At 42.6% G+C, this 17,434-nt stretch overlaps 1 pseudogene across 1 annotated transcript; it reads right to left on the bottom strand.

Annotated features, from left to right (window-relative positions):
* Window positions 1-7,077: 7,077 nt before the first annotated feature.
* On the bottom strand, window positions 7,078-12,262 carry LOC120812511 (monocarboxylate transporter 2-like; annotated as a pseudogene). Its single transcript, XR_013455259.1, has 5 exons — window positions 11,217-12,262; window positions 10,933-11,075; window positions 10,355-10,842; window positions 9,805-10,028; window positions 7,078-8,142 (listed from the first exon to the last, which is right to left on the bottom strand). The product of XR_013455259.1 is annotated as a monocarboxylate transporter 2-like (transcript).
* Window positions 12,263-17,434: the final 5,172 nt, after the last annotated feature.

Raw genomic sequence — 17,434 nt, 5'->3', positions numbered from 1 at the left:
TCAGACTACGGCGTTTATATGTTCAACAATAGGAAACGTAGTCTTAGCTGTTTTAAAATTACACCAAGTTTATTTCGGATTATTCCAACGGAAGAATACAAGGCGCAGGGAATTTTGAGGTGCGAACGCCACTTAGAGGTGCGTAAACGCTATTTCCAAAATTCCAGAGGTGCGTAAACGGCGTTTACGTGCATTTACCCTCCACTACAGCCCTGTATATATGTATGGCAGCGGTTCCCAAACTCAAGAATGCCGCGGCCCAATTTGAAATCTGAAAATCTTTCGCGGCCCACCCAAACCTTTAATCACAACTCTAAACATCTCATCTCATCTCTCTCAAAACATAATGAAAAATGATGAAATAAAGCAAAAGTTTGTCTCCTCGAGGTATTTGCTCGCTTGCGAAACGTGAACTTCGTTGCTCGCGAGGAGAATCTCTGCTCGCGCTCAAAGGAGTTTTCTACGCGCTCGCTGTTGTTGTTTTTGACAGTAAGGTGGAGACGGTGCTTTCAGGGTCCGATCGATGCTGCGAGGTGCGTCTGCTCCCGCCGCCCCCCCTTGCCATCCACGCCTTAAATCTTCGGCTGCTTTTAGAATATCTTATTTTCCCTGTTAAGATGGTTCAGCTACTATAGAGAAAAGGGCACCGTCTCTCGCTCTTTAATCTCATGAAATGCTCGGCAAGAAGGACAGCTTTGTTTCTCCGACGCGCCCTGAAACAAGCTCCATATCTCACGTGCTTGAGCTCCGCTCAGCATCTCGCCGTCGTAGACGAGCTTTGGCATGTTTGGTAGAGCGGCTTGAGCGCCGTGTACAACCAGTATGGATCAACCGATTAACCAATTGATCCATATATATAAGGCGCTCCAGATTATAAGGCACTGCCGTTTTTTGAGGAAATTAAAGCCTTTTAAGTGTGCCTTGCACTGCATGAAAAATGAGATTTTCGTCCCCGTAAACGCCCGGAAATCTCCGACAATTTGCAACCCGCGCACGTCACGTTTGTCTGTGCGACAAATTGTCGGAAACTAACCATGACGTAGGTGGAGAGCTGGCGGAGGTGCGAATGGCCCGAATTAGCATATGAATGCAGCGAAACCGCGGGTGGCCGAGCCGAGCGGGCTTGAATATCCTTACTCCTTATTGGATGAAACCACAACTTACGAACAAATAAAATCACTCGTGATTGGCAGCAAAACCACACGTGGGCAGACCAGGCTTGAGTTTCCTTGTTCATGATTGGATGAAACCACAACTTTCAATCACTCGTGATTGGTTGGCAGATCTGTCCCTATTGGTCACCCGCCTCATTTTATTTATATATATTTATATATTCAAATTATGCTGTATATTCATTTCATGGTTATCCTATGTAGGCTACTACACTATTATTAGGATACCAACCAGGACATTAATGAATTTATAGAGAAAATGAACATTTGCCACATGTTTATGCAAAGAAAGAGCTTTATTAACAACACACAAACAACAACTACATACAAAGTAAGGATCTGCCCACACTTGGGTAACGGCGGTTTAAAAACCGCTTGAGGTTCCACCTTGTCATCAGACAGCACACTTTGTCTCGATTCCAGCAGCTATAAAAACAACAATGAATCAGTACTGTGCGATGCGATGCGTACGGACACAATACATCTATCAATGCACCTGAAAAAAGTCAGCAAATAAACTCTGACCCTCTCACTGCATGAAAAGTGGGATTTTCGGCAGTATGCGGCAGTGTAAATTGTCGTGGAATTTCAGGTTTACGGCAAAACTGCCAGAAATTGTCAGAAATTTATGTGGGCCTCCCTTGGCAGTTGTCCCCCCATGACCCCCCTCCTCCTAATTCTAGGGGAGGCTTTGTCATGTAAATGAAAATGCTGTGAGCTATACAAATGCAAATCAGGGTCGCAGAGGGAGTTTTAGCCCAGGTTTTTTTAAAAGATAAGAAAATCTCTGGTACAAATAGATCAGGCTCAGTAGCCTAATTATAGACTTACATTTTAGCTTGAATTGATTTATTTAATTAAAATATGCTAGATTACTGTGTACGCCATTAGCAATGGCAAATGTTATGTAAAAAAGATACACAAAATAACTTCTTCTAAAAGATGAGTTTTAATCAAGGTATAATGAGCATTCCATGCAAACAACATTTGAATCAGCATGAGGGGTCTGCAGAGATCAGTCTCCTAGAGCTCAACTACAGTGCATAGTGGCAGGACTACAGTGACCTTTTCTTTGGTCTTACTTAAATGCACAGAGGATGTATTAACCACACATCTTCTAGCAATGCGCTCAACTGGCAGAAATGATGCTGGGTATGACGTGTCTGTTCCCTGCAAGGCCCAAACTTCTATTGGCTTTCCATAAAAATGTCTGTCCAGGTGGAGATGAAGCCAGGAAACTTGTGCAAGAACATGTTTAAATGCCGTACCCTTTGACACAACATTAACAACTATAAACTGCTTAATAATGGCTGGTCGCAGTTCTGCTAGAGGGTCAAGGACGGGTCCTCAAAACTGTTAGTGTTTCCACACCACTTAGAATAAACATATGCTGACCTTTATGCTCTGCATCTATCGATTGAGTAAGTTACATTCATATATGTTACCCGTTTACATGTCATGGCAAAACATTCAACCTCAGTGACACAAGGGTACATCTGATGATACATTGTCAACATTGCATGTATGTCAGACTCAAGATTGTCTGGTGGAATGGAGAAAGAGGCACCACTGTACAGTTTTCTAGGGAAAGTCGTTCTGCTGACACCAAAACACTGCTTTACATAAAGCATATCAGCTGTTTCAAAGTCCCAACCATTTGTCTTCCTAAAATACTGGTCCTTCCGTATAACAATAACCTCGTATGTGATTGGAGGACCCTTAGACTCCTCGTCCAATCACGTGTGAGGTCATAGGCATGACTGATACAGCAGTACTTGCAAGACGAGCATACAAACAGACACGTGTGTGTTACTATATTCAGAAGAACTGTATCTCCATATCCTTTGTTTGGTCTTTGCTGGTTCGTGAATAATGGCGGGACGACGTCTCGCGTTCAACTCGCCTTCAACTCCTCTCCGCGGTCACCAACTTTCGGCCAGTCCGCAGACAGACGAGAAGAAGCTGCTGAAAGCTCTCAGTGGATTGTCTCGTCACTCCAACAACAAACTGCCGATATCAACGAGCGATTCGCTCCACTGGAGCGTTCGGGACTCTGCGGGTTTCTGTCCATGGAGGAGAGGAACTGACTCAAAGAAGAGGAGACGGGCGCACGTAGTTCGTCTCGGAGTTGTGAAGACGGCGCACCGCTTCCTGTAAACGACACAGCAAAGAAAATACACTTTAATGAAGCTGTTTTTGCTCACTTGTAAGGCTACTAGGCTACTCTTAGCTTAGCTTGAGGCTACGCTACTTTTAGCTTAGCTTGCAGTCATCGAACGTATTCTTACCGCTATCGTGGGACCCGTCTCCTCTTCTTTGAGTCGGTTCCTCCAGAGCCGCCATCCTCTCCTCTATGATTTGAGAAGCGTCTGGTGTGGTGGAGTGGAATGAAATTGACCAGAGTGAAAACCATATTGAGCTCTGTGTTGCATTATCTTGTCATGGCTGTGTGAAATTGTACCGCACCCTGAGCCGTCCGCAATGAATTGGGGAAAAGCTGCAGCTGCTGAATTTTGAGTTATATTCCCTGACACTTTCACATCTTTCACATCCACTCTTCCTCCATACTGGAATGTAAACAGGAATATTACAGACTGAGAGGTGAAGAATTCACATATTACAGCCTTTGAGTATAACAAGTGCACACACACTCACACACACGCACACACTCACACACAGTGCTCTAATGTAACTGCACACATACCAACGGTATGCATAACGACTCCCACAGCTGTCCAGACACAGCATTCGGTTGTACAGCTGTTAATGCTGGTGAAATGTGAATTCTAAAAATAATGTACTACAAAACTAGAACGAAGGGAAAGGAACACCTCAGAGATAATGTCTGACTGAACAACGTGATCTCCAAAACCTGTTCGTAAAAATGTATATGAAAATCTTGAACATACAAATTCGTAACAATACATACGAACTGGCGGGGGTTAACCACGCCCCTTGAGTGAACAACATGGCGGACCATGTCGGATTCTTGAGTAAACGTCTCTCCGCCAGGTTGGATTTTTTGAGGGGGTTAGGGTTAGTATTGTATTCTTACAATTTAACATTGATTTCTCGCTAAAAATGCAATCATAACACGTTTATTTTACATCGTTAGACTTCACAAAGTGTGTTTACAGTTGCAGTCTGTATTTATTTAGTATGTATCACTACGAATTTGTATGTTCAAGATTTTCGTATACATTTTTACGAACAGGTTTTGGAGATCAGGCTGGCCTGAATCGTAAAGGGTTTAGAGACTTGAGTCTTCACTCAGAAGACGGAGATTCCTTTCATCTGAGTGAAAGTGGCTCATTGCAGCTGTTTCTGCTGGGCGGAGTGTCTCGAGGGGCTTCGCAACACCTCTGCTCGCGGTTTAATGGGTCTCTTCTGGGCCGCGCCTCGGCCACACGTGAGGATTGTACGAGCACGGGGGGTGGGTGGGGGATGGTTTTAAACAAGGCGAACGGGAATATGCATGGCATGTGTTTCACAATGAGGCCCAGCTTGTGCATCTGGATGGAGTTGTTGCACTTTGTGAACTAACAGAGACTTCGGCGAACATGCTGATAGGGTGACCGTGTGCCCGAAACGTTTACAAAGATGCAATATGTTTGCATTCAACACAATTAGAGGTGTACACATCTGGAATTGAACTCATACTTGCTTCTGTTACCAGATTTCTCACTGAAAGCAGGATTTTTTGAACGAAAATGCCTTACAGAGATGTGAATATTTATCGGTCTATAGCCTGTGGTGAAACATCCTATCGCAACGTTATAGCTGCCACTTTCATTCGTTGCCTCCTTGTGTGCATTCGGTACATGTCTCACTTTTGTGTTGATCTTATCTGTCCATGCTAAAGGACAGTGTTAGTGTTTCCGAGCACAAGAGGGACTTCTGGAAAACCGTGTCAGACCGTCTGCTCGGCACTGGTCGGGCTCGGGTTTCACACCAGAGCACAGTTACTCTCATTGATAGATCCACTTCCATTTTTTTTTTGGAACTATCCCTTCTTGGCATTATCACTTATTGGCCATTATAACAAAGCAAGCTAATACGGGGAAAATTGCATTCATCATTTTATTGCAGTTTTAATGTCTATTAGCACGCTGCTGTGGTGGATCGCTCTTGTCTCAGTGTGCTGAGGCCTGAAGCGGAAGCCGGTCAAAGCCATTCATCCCAAATTGGGGCTGGCAGTGGGTGTCAGAGACAAAATGACTCATGCAACTGTCGGAGGAGGAGTGTGGTCACCCGGATTCTCATTGTGTCTGTCCCTTTTCTTCTAATCCTCGAGGAGGTTAAAGTGAAGACCAATCTCAACTGCTTCCCCTTCATGATTTTTTCCTTCCTGTATCGTTATCTTTCATCCTCCGTTGGTCCTAACCAGCAGAAAGTCTGATGCTACTCAACTGGTTTCTTACACAGTAAATCCTTTGTTTCTGTCATTCTCTTTCTTGAAACAATTGTTTCATTTCCCCTCACCCTTTTTTCCCAGCTTTAGCTTGCCTCCTTTTACTGTTCCCTCTTGTGCTCCTCCTTGGTTTTAAGCTTATCTCCTCATTTTGGCCTGTCCTATTTTCTCCCAGCTGGTTTCCTCTCAATCTTCCCTTCTATCCCGTTTTGCCCCATTTAGGTCTCTCCCTTTTCCTCGCTCTTCTACTTCTCCTCTCACCTCCACCATTTTCACGTAGGGCTTCTGAGAGCTTTGAACTCAGGTTGACGTGCAGCATTCCTCAACATGACCGCCGGGAGCAAGGTCAGCAAAAAAAAAGGAGGAAAAAAAAGCTATTTCAGCTTTCTCTTTGGCAATTCCAAGCCCAGGGGTTCCACTTCAGGGTCCAAGTGACTGGGACTGGCCGAGTAGACTTCAAAGCTCTTCCTGGGTCTTCTGCCTTATTAGACTTGATGGCGAAAGGGTCAAATATAGACATGCTTTTCCCCCTCTTTACACACACACACACACACACACACACACACACACACACACACACACACACACACACACACACAGGCACTGAGCTGTGGACCACGTGAAATTGTCTCACTTAGTTGCTAGAAGTAAAAGCACACAGGCTTTGCATCGTCAAATTCGAAGCAGCGGAGGCGGGCTGTCCTGCCTTTTGGTCCCTAGTGGGTCGTCTTTCATGAGATTCTCCTGCGTGCTTAAAAGCGCCTCTTTTTCAAACCCTGCACTTCTAGTTTGTAACTCTTCTTCTTGTGTAAAATTGTTAAATCCCTTGCCAAGCCGATGTTGCCCTGATGACATCGCAGTGACTCAACAGAGTGGTTTTGATAGGTTCACTGTACAGGAAATCCTCGTCCTTTATAATAGGAGGCCTTTGCATTCTATTGGCAGTCAACCGTGTGTGTGTGCATGTCTTTGTGTTTGAGTGTGTGTTTGGTTTCATGTAGAGTTTCTATGAAACATGCACTACTGTCTGTGTTGGACTCGGGCAGATCAAAAGCTTGTGGTATATTGTGACCAACTCTCTTGTTGTGGCACGTTTTCTTCTCTAGTGTATGCATGACAATGAGTGTGTGTGTGAGGGGTGTGTAGCTTCTGTCCGTTAGTGTGTGGGGGGGGGGGGGGGGATTGCAATGTGGATCGCTCTTTGTTTTTTTGTGTTTCTTATTGCAAAGTTTTACAGAGCGACATGTTTATTTGTGCTTGCGTTCGGCCAGGATGAAGATGTTTATCTTCATCGAGTGCCTGTTGTTGGTTCGCGGTTATGAAAGCTACTTTTCTTGTTGGTTGCACATACCAAACATTCTGCAGCAGAGGGAGAAAATTAAGAAAAGCCTTTTCTCACGGGCTTCAGGCTGCATTGGGATTGAACTTGAAAAAACAAACACTGGACTATTTCCAGCTTCTTTTTTTCTTTCAATGATGCAATTCAACACGGACAAAATTGTACAGATCAGTGTATTTTACTTACAGCAGCAAAACGCTGCGTGTTCAGTTTGAGCACTGATTCGTAAAACAATACAGTTGTTACTGATATTTGGTTGTTTGGTGCACATCTGTACATTCCACAAACCTCCCTGTGGTGTAATATTTGGACTTATTTGCACTTTTCAGTCCAGCTGTTGAGAGGGTTAAAAATACAATATCAGTAGCTTCACACTGGAGGGAGCCACGGTCTCATTTACTCTGCGATACAGCATCCACACTTACATGAAACTACTGCAATAACAGACTTTAAGACAATGTCTGTAACACAGACATCTGTCGGTCAAACTGTCAAACTTTTGATTTTGACGGAAGTCAATCAAGAAGTTCATGGGACCACAGCTTCTGTCTTTAGTCGTGTCACAACAGTTTAAAAAGTGGCGGGGTTCAATGTTCAACGTAAACACTTTGGGCTGTACATACATCACCAGGGTAAGTTGCAGTTACTTTTTAGATTTACTATGTAAATGCTCTATTGTCAAATGCATGGCCAGCAACGGGTTTAGCAAATATTCACTCTACAAAACTACAAGAGCAACATGAGTGCTACACACCAGTGTGCGCTTGTTTTAAGAATGAGAGAGGTGAAAACACATGAACAAAAGCTTTAAGCTGCCCGAGGACTGAGAAGGAACCTGCAGAGCCAATCATATCAGTAACGGTTGAAATAAATCAAGAGGTCTGATCCTCTTGTAATGCTTTTGTTCAGTCCGCAGGGGTTTTATAAAAACACTTCACTTGATTTATCCTGTCGGTAATCCAGGTCTCTTCAAACACGCTTTGTCTATCAGCAACCAAAACAGATTTTCAGTCATTCATCTCACGTCTGGCTCTTGGGGTTTTAGCTCTTTGGCTTTGTTCTCATATTCTGTTAATGCATATCAGTGTGTTTGGAAGTCGACCCTTGACCCCTGAGGTTCACATGAAGGAGGAGGAGCAGGAACAGGGCAGAGACGTTGAGAGAGACTCCAGCCATTAAGAAACCCGTTCCGTAGTCACGCATCTTGTCTATGAAGAATCCTATAGTGGAAAATGCATTTGAGTGATTTACACCTTTAACAGGGTCACATTTTAATCATCATCACATTTTAATCATCACATTTAAATCTTATGCAAACATTCTTTGCTGATGCGGATGCAGCAAAGCACGCCATCACTACCAACTATCATTTTGTCTTCTTGTAATCTCCGATATTTCTAAATGAGGCAAAAGACTGAGGCAGAGATAAGGAGGAGAGGATTGCACGATATATATATGTTATATACTGTATGTTATCCTCAGGCAGTAATGCCAACACTTTCTTCACATGAAGCAAAGATAATTGGAAGGCTTTGATGAATCCTCAACATCCATCAACTGCCTGGTCTTCAAAGTATAGCCCAAGTAATGAACAGTACAGTCAAAAAGTAAAGAAATAGCCTGCGTTGAGTTTTAAATTGACGCCATATTCCCCTCAATTAGCTCTTTACTTGAGGTCAGCTCCAGCTATTAGCATTATCTTCAAATTTATATTCACATGTGGTAGAAGGCTTTCAGGAGCCTTTGAGGTGGAAGGGAAATGGAGAAAGGACAGAGCGTGGCAATGAGAAGTGTTTCCCCTACGCAACTGATTTGATTCACGATAAAGAAGAGTTTGGAAAAATGGTGGGATACAAATAATTATGGACACCTAAGTGCACAGAATAGGGGATGAGAGAGTCGCCAGCCTTGAGTAATGTTTCTTACAAATCATATCTAATAAAAAAAAAACGGAAATATACATTGAAACTCCACAAAATGAATTATTTTGAGGGAAGAACACTGTGATTGAGCCAAAACAACAGACATAAGCCCTTGTTATTGAATTTGTCTGCTGGTCCTATTATATATTGTCCCATAACTTGAAGCTGCAGTATTTTCATTTTGTATTAGTATAATGAGCAAATATTCTCCTCAGATGCCATGAGTAATTCAACATCTGTCAGCTTATTGTATTGGTTTTATAAACCGCAACTACACTGTTTAATAATCACTTTCACCACTCTCATTATTTCTTTCTGCCATGTCAGCATACTATTTGGCCAAAGTCATCACTTTGCTCACCGGTTTGCTCATCTCTACTCCCTTTGCTATTTCCCTTTCACAGTTGTTGTTGTTCTTGTGTTCTGGAGGACACCGTGTACAAATCTGGAAAACTGTCACAATCAACAGAACGGAAAATCATTTGAGGGAAAGAAAAAAATCTTTGACAAGCAATCAGCCATGAAACTAACACAACCAGAAAGTATCATGATGGTATAATTTCTTGCACAGTTGCTCCCTGAATAAAGCCCCAGGTCCTTTGGGAATTTCTGACTAATTGAAGGGTTCTGCTGCATGCAGATATATAAAAATCTTATTTTTGTCAAATAGGCTCACCGGGCTGTGGTTACAATGCAGAATGGTCTGTAAGCACATCTATTCTGTCAGATTCAAGGTGCTGGAAGAATAGGCTGACGGACGCCATCATGTTGTATAAATGATTTGTGGTTCTTCCTACAGCCAACAGCAATGTTAACATGCACTCAATGAATCTACTCTGTGCAGCTTCTTGTTTATTTCTAGCCAGTTAGCATGATGCAAGAGATCACAAGGCAAAGCTGATACGCAGAGTACGCACTCCACGTACTTGCAATTAACTATCAAAGCATCCTCCAACTCACCAGCAATGGGAGGTCCAAGCAGGCCTCCGCTACTGTGTATGAGCATGAAGAAACCCAGTGAACTTCCAAAGCGGTTGACTCACGGTGATGTGGACGGCGACCGTGGCACCATAAACCAGGCCGTAAACTGCGCTGAAAACCGCCAGCTCTGAGAACGAGGAGGCTACCGGGCAGATGAGTAACACCGTCCACAGCAGGATCACTGTGGCCGTCAGCTGCCGCGCCTGGTGCACGTGCAGGAGAAAGAAGTGTGCATCAGCTGTAGCACGTACGGTGGCCGGCCAAACATTTTGAGAAATGGTCTTATTCCCTTTATTACGAAAAATAAGAGGAGAAAAAGTGAAATCACTCTAATGATGTTTAGCTAAATGTCGTGTTACAACCAGTAACTGGTTGACTTGGCTTAGCAGAAGGATTTGGCAGGGGAAACTGCTCGCCTGGCTCGATCCAAGGGCAAAAAAAATACCATACCTTTCATGTGAGCTGGATTATTGATTAGTTACTTCTTAAATACTTGTTAAGTAAATCATCATCACTAAACCGAACATACCGTCTCCACCAGTCTAAGGTTTGCCACCCAGCCAAAGAACAACCTTCCAAATAGGTCCAACGCTGCAGAGATGGACATGAGCGCGGCTGCCTGGTACTCCTCAATGCCCTTACTGCGAGCGTATGGGACCAGAAACAGAGCTGGGGCGAAGAAACCCAACGTGGCAAAAACCCCAAACATTGAGTAAACCATGAATTGGGCATTGGAGATGAGAGTATAATCTACGTATTTAAGGATCTTGATCCTTAGATCAGACTTCCTGGTCTGTCTCGATTGAATTAGGTATCTCTTCAGCGTCCTCAAAAACGTGATCCGACTTACGTCTCTGGGGGCTTTTCTGTCAATCAACAGCTGGAACAGTGGCGTGAGGACAAAGATAAGGATGCACTCTCCAGCGCTGGCCACGGCGTTTGCCATCGGACACCTCTTCTCAAAGTATAAGCCCAGCGTGGTCACAGTGGGGGTCCATGTCATTGCATAGCCAAAACCTGCAGCAAGGGAGATCAGTGAAAATCATGTTTGGTCTGCCTGGTTCCGTGTTTGTGTATGTTTGTGTGTGTTTGCTCTAAACCACGCACCATTCAGGAACCCCACCGTTAGGTAGAGTTCAATTAGGCTACGAGCAAAAGCCCCACACACGACTGCTACGCTGCATATCAGTCCTCCCATCATCACTACGGAGCAAGGCTATAGCGAGCACTCAGAGCAGACTCTACAGGAGCTGCAGAGGGACACACAGGACATTTATCGATTATGGTATTTAGGACATTTAGGGGGATTTCATTCAGGGCAAAACGATTGCAGTGTACTTAATGTATACTTCACAACAGGTAAATTTTTAAAGCTGCATAAAAAACCTTACCTGTTATGTTTATGCTGTTTTACTAATAGGTAATCCCAGATGTTCCTGTTTTTGTCGTATCAAAGTATTGGTGTATCTCAACGTAGAATACACCAAATGCCTTAATGACCCCAAAGGTCAGGCCAAATACTAGGAAGCAGGAGAGCAGAATAAACTAGCCATGTCCACCATCAGGGGATGCTGCGGGGGCCACGGCTGCCCTCGCCTTTGCTGGGGAGTGCATGTTCATATGTCTAGGAAGAAATACATTGAGTTAATTTGTCATGTCTTGGAACCTGGGGTGGAAGTAACACCTGACAGGTAATTGTTATTGTGTATTCATAATAAATGATAAACTTTACATGGTAAGAATTTGTTTGTTTCAAGTATTGTTGCTATGAATTTCTGGAATAAACAAACTGCATCAAAAAGTGTTGATGAGCAACAATACAGTCTTATACAGTGATATTTTATCCCACATGTAGCTAGTGTTTCCAGGTTCACGGTTCAGTCACATTTGGAACTCATCCAAGGAGGACACATCTCACTGCATTAAGCTGCTTGTTTTACTTACTTAAGAAATGCATACATTGTGAAGTATCTCACAATACATCTTTCATTAAGCACATTAATTAAAACCAGCTGTACCAGCAACACCAATCACAGAGGGATGAATTGATAATTTCTTTGCCTCTGTGTCTATTTGTATGCATTTCTGTACTATGTATGTGGACTGTAAGCAAATATCAGAATTTCCTTATGATGGGTGTTTATAAAACACTTCTGATGTAACGGTTTACCTGTATGATTGTCTTCATTTAAGTACAATAGATCATTGAATAGCTTGACATAATGAACAGCCTGTCAGACAGTTTGCCACTTTTGAGGACCGCACTCAGTAATAGCAGATTAGAAGTAACATGCGATTTTCAAGCATTTTAATTAAAGCCCATTGCAAGTGATTGGACACAAAAAGCTGTATCCAAATCTGGAGCATGACCCCAAAAGCTCACAGTACAAGCCAAAATGTATAAACACAATACATATTCACTTTTTTCATGGGTTACTGTATATACAATTACCTTTCTACCGTACCTGCTATGGTCAAAGTGAAGCCATCATGCTGCAGGCGGACTCTCACGGCTCAGTGCTGTTAAATAACTCAAACGGTTCAAGGATCAAATATGTACAACACGTCTATGAGCGTAACTAATACAAAAGGCAAGGTGAGTAAAACATTAACGGTGCCTTGTTATGTGAAATCCAAGGCTGAAGTTATGCATAGCACATGTGCACTTGAGCTGCTAAGCTGCAAAAACCATTGGTAACCCACGTTCTCCCTCCCTCAGTGCTGAGACGCTGAAACGAGTGCAGGTCAAAGGTCCACCAACAGAGTAAGAGAGTCAAGACCTACAGAGAAAGCATAGATCTAATCTAGTCAGTCTAATCTAATCTAATCTAATCTAGATCTAGTATGTAGAAACATTGTGTTGTTTTATTATAGAGAATAAATATACAACACGACATGCAATATCCACATAATACAAGATGCCAAATAAGAATTATTGCAATCGTAACCGTACGTTGTAATGCGGAGATTAATCTACAGGCTCAGACAACCGAGTTAATGCTGTGCATGCATGCGGCTACACAGTGGGGCGCCCAGCCAGTCCTTTCACATGTGATAAGATAATAAGTGATAAGATGTTCACGTCCCTCCTGCGGTCTCACACACAGTTCACACAGATCCTCTAAAGATCAGAATATGTCACAAAACTCAACAAACGAAATGCTCTAATAGCAAAATGTTTTGACAACACATAAGACCCAGACATGACTCTGATGGTGCTGAAATTACTATTACAGTTAGAGATATTGATATCGAGCGTCAAAGGTTTGGCTACAAAACCATAATTTACATGATGTATATATATATATATATATATATATATACATATATATATGTATATGTATATATATATATATATATACATACATACATCATGTAAACCATAATTTATATGATGTATATACCATATATATATATATGTATATACATCATGTAAATTATGGTTTTGTAGCCAAATCTTTGACGCTCGATATCAATATCTCTAACTATATATATATATATATATATATATATATATATATATATATATATGCATGAATACATTCATATACAGTGTATCCGGAAAGTATTCACAGCGCTTCACTTTTTCCACATTTTGTTATGTTACAGCCTTATTCCTAAATGGATTAAATTCATTATTTTCCTCAACATTCTACACAACCCATAATGACAAAGTGAAAACTGTTTTTGCTAATTTTTGAAAATCTATTGAAAATAAAAAACGAAAACATAACATGTACATAAGTATTCACAGCCTTTGCCATGACACTCAAAATTTAGCTGAGGTGCATCCTGTTTCCACTGATCATCCTTGAGATGTTTCTACAACTTCATTGGAGTCCACCTGTGCTAAGTTCAGTTTATTGGACATGATTTAGAAGGGCACACACCTGTCGATATAAGGTATCATAGTTGACAGTGAATATCAGAGCATAGTCCAAGGAATTATCTGTAGACCTCCGAGACAGAATTGTATCGAGGCACAGATCGGGCGAAGGGTACAGAAAGATTTCTGCAGCATTGAAAGTCCCAATGAGCACAGTGGCCTCCATCATCTGGAAATGGACGAAGTTTGGAACCACCAGGACTCTTCCTAGAGTTGGCCACCCAGCCAGACTGAGTGATCGGGGGAGAAGGGACTTAGTCAGGGAGGTGACCAGGAACCTGATGGTCACTCTGACAGAGCTCCAGCGTTGTTCTATTAACAGAGGAGAACCTTCCAGAAGGACAACCATCTCTGCAGCACTCCACAAATCAGGCCTGTTTGGTAGAGTGGCCAGACGAAGCCACTCCTCAGTAAAAAGTTTGCAAAAAAGCACCTGAAGGACTCTCAGACCTTGAGAAACAAAATTCTCTGGTCTGATGAAACAAAGATTGAACTCTTTGGCCTGAATGCCAAGCGTCATGTCTGGAGGAAACCAGGCACTGCTCATCATCTGGCCAATACCATCCCTATAGTGAAGCATGGTGTCAGGGATGCGTGGGAATCACAGACAACGACCCGAAGCACACAACCAAGATAACAAAGGAGTGGCTTCGGCACAACTCTGTGAATGTCCTTGAGTGGCCCAGCCAGAGCCCTGACTTGAACCCGATTGAACATCTCTGGAGAGATCTGAAAATGGCTGTGCACCGACGCTCCCCATCCAACCTGATGGAACTTGAGAGGTTCTGCAAAGAAGAATGGGAGAAACTGCCCAGAAATAGGTGTGCCACGCTTGTGGAATCATACCCAAGAAGACATGAGGATGTAATTGCTGCCAAAGGTGCTTCAACAAAGTACTGAGCAAAGGCTGTGAATACTTATGTACATGTTATGTTTTCGTTCTTTATTTTTAACAGATTTGCAAAAACAGCAAAAAACAGTTTTCACTTTGTCATTATGGGTTATTGTGTGTAGAATGTTGAGGAAAATAATGAATTTAATCAATTTTGGAATAAGGCTGTAACATATCCTTCCATGTGTGCAGCAAGATGTTGGAGATGTTTGTCATCTATCAGTCTGTTGTGGCCAGTGCTTTGTACTTCGCCGTGGTCTGCTGGGGGAGCAGCATTGGAGCCGGTGACACCAACAGACTTAACTGTGCACTTTCCGGATGCACTGTATATCCCAGACTAATATTTCAGGAAGAAAAGGCTGATAAGCAGTTGTCTAATGGTTGAGTATGCATGCTTGGATTTGAGATGGCTTCATTATCCCACAAACAGCTCAGACAGATGCTTCATAAATTACCTTCAACTGCCTGTCGGTGGTCCAGCCTGCCAATAATTTTTGCAAACTATTAATTGAGCCTATGAACGGCCTCCTTTATGGGCTTTACAGTTCACCAAGGCTTTGGGTTTCAAAGCCGTTTGGCCGTTACTGAGGATAAGCATTTTAAAAGTTTTTCTTTGGGCTCCTGACTCAGCAGACAACGGCAAAGACATTTTTTAAGGCAACACAATATTAAAAGGTATGGTGTACTGATCACATTAGATCATCCGTACACCACTTAACTTGGTTAATTTGACTCATTGGCGCGCTTTACATATCTAATCATATTTAACATCATTGGACCACTAAGTTTGGCTGAGGGCTGCCGAAGGTCACTGCTGGCAGCTCTTTTCAGGTAGAGCTTAGACAGACAGAGGGAGCTTAAAACCTGTGCGGACACACAGGGAATAACTTTGAAGGGGTCAGAACCGTTACGTAATATCCTGGCTTTTTCAAAGAATCTTCCGCAATTTGACTTTCTTGGACCCAGTTTGCTTTTGGTGCACTCATCACTGAATTATACTTCCCCCGAAGGGTATTCTAAAAACAATTAAAGATTCATGGGCGTGGGTGATAAATTATAAATCTATGGTGGGTGTACTGACGAAGTCCTAAACGAAGTCTAGTACTGGTTGCTAATATGGTGGATTAGTTTAGACGTGCGCCCGGTGCGCTCGAACACAGTAAAACGGAGTCTTGCGATGTTACAATTACCTTGCATGTTTATTTTACATCCAAATATTATAAAACGGCAAAACTTTAACTGATAATACATGTACCCACAAAAAACAAACCGCATTGCTCACCACAAAGGCACACACGCACACTGGCACAGTCGAAAACTGTTTGCTTCCCAAATTAGCAACACCTGTGTCTGAGATTCCTGCAGGTTAAATGGCCTACCTGAGCTGATCCCAGGTCAGCTGAGCCACAAAGCACATACAGCCCCCTAGTGGCACAGAGCAAAATTAAATGAAATAATACCAACTGTATATGGCTCCTACAGTGGGGATAACTGAGAATGGGATAGCAGTGGCATAGATGGCGAGGAACACCCTCTGAATAATGAATATGTGTTGTAGAGGCCTGACATGCTGGGCACACAGGGACGGACTCCTGGGAAGTCCTCTTCACTCGTTTCACTGCATCGGGCTTCGCTGTCTGAATCGTTGCCGCTGCAAAGGCTGGTTTGCCTGCTCTAAATGTCATCAAACAAGTCCTGAAGAAATAACATCTCACAGTCTGTATTCCATTCACATTCTCAGCTCTTTACGGATGCAAGTGCTGTCCACGGTAACCCTTGCAGGCTGTGAAAAAAATGCCACATACTCCACCTTATTAATTTTGCATCTGGGGTTGATGCAAAACATCCACGTGGGCAGTATTTCTATCAGCCATTGAGTGTTTTTTTAATGATTACTTTACCTCCATAGCATCATTGGGTCAAAAGTTGAACATTGGCCACAGCTGTACTTTTTCTTAACGTTATGTAGCTAATGATAGCATGCCAACACACTAAACTACAATGAATAACAACATAAACATTATACCTAAATTCTAGCATTTTAGCATACAGTAACCAAAGTCAGCATATTACCGAAGCATACTGATGTTAGCATTACAATGAAAACACGCTGATGACTGTATATTCGTTATTGCAAAAAGAAAATCAAAGTAAATGCCTTTCATCCACACAACCCATTGAAGAAACACTGACCTCAAGCTAACATCAGGAAGTAGGAAACCAGATTTCAGTTTACAACAAGACAGATCCATGGCTGTAACAGAGCAACAGCAGTGTTACACATGATAGGACTTCTCTGATTGCTGATGAAACATGAATGTGTCCAACAGCCACTGACACATGCGCCCAAGTAATTGTAGTAAAAGCTAACAAACCAGTCAGTGTGTGAGTGTGTGATTGTGCGATGAGCCAAGGTCATTGCAAAACACAATCCAGTGGTACTCATCCAAGGAGAGGGCGAGTTGGCATCGACAGTCGGCTCTAATTAGTGGTGTAGCCAAAAGTCTGACAAATCAATGTTTGTTACTACTCGTCGCTGTGTGTTTGTCTGCAATAAAAGGTTCACTGATCCAGCAGCAGCCACGCCACACACACACACACACACACACACACATCCAAACGCGCCGCAGTTTGACGCTTTTTCGGCCGGATATACAATGATTCTGTACTCATAGCTATTCAGAAACATGGAGAAAAGTATACAAGCAAATACAAGATGACATACTGATTGTTCTTAGGATTTAAGAGGTTGTGAACTCTCTGCTCTCTGCTTGTTTGAGAGAAGTCACTGTGAGCTTATTTTTAGGCTAGTCAGGTTCTGTAAAACTGGC

The sequence above is a fragment of the Gasterosteus aculeatus genome, chromosome Y (assembly GCF_964276395.1).
Source record: "Gasterosteus aculeatus chromosome Y, fGasAcu3.hap1.1, whole genome shotgun sequence".
NCBI lineage: Eukaryota > Metazoa > Chordata > Actinopteri > Perciformes > Gasterosteidae > Gasterosteus > Gasterosteus aculeatus.
Note: the sequence above shows the minus strand (reverse complement) of the source record. Positions and strands in the feature narration are given on the sequence as shown.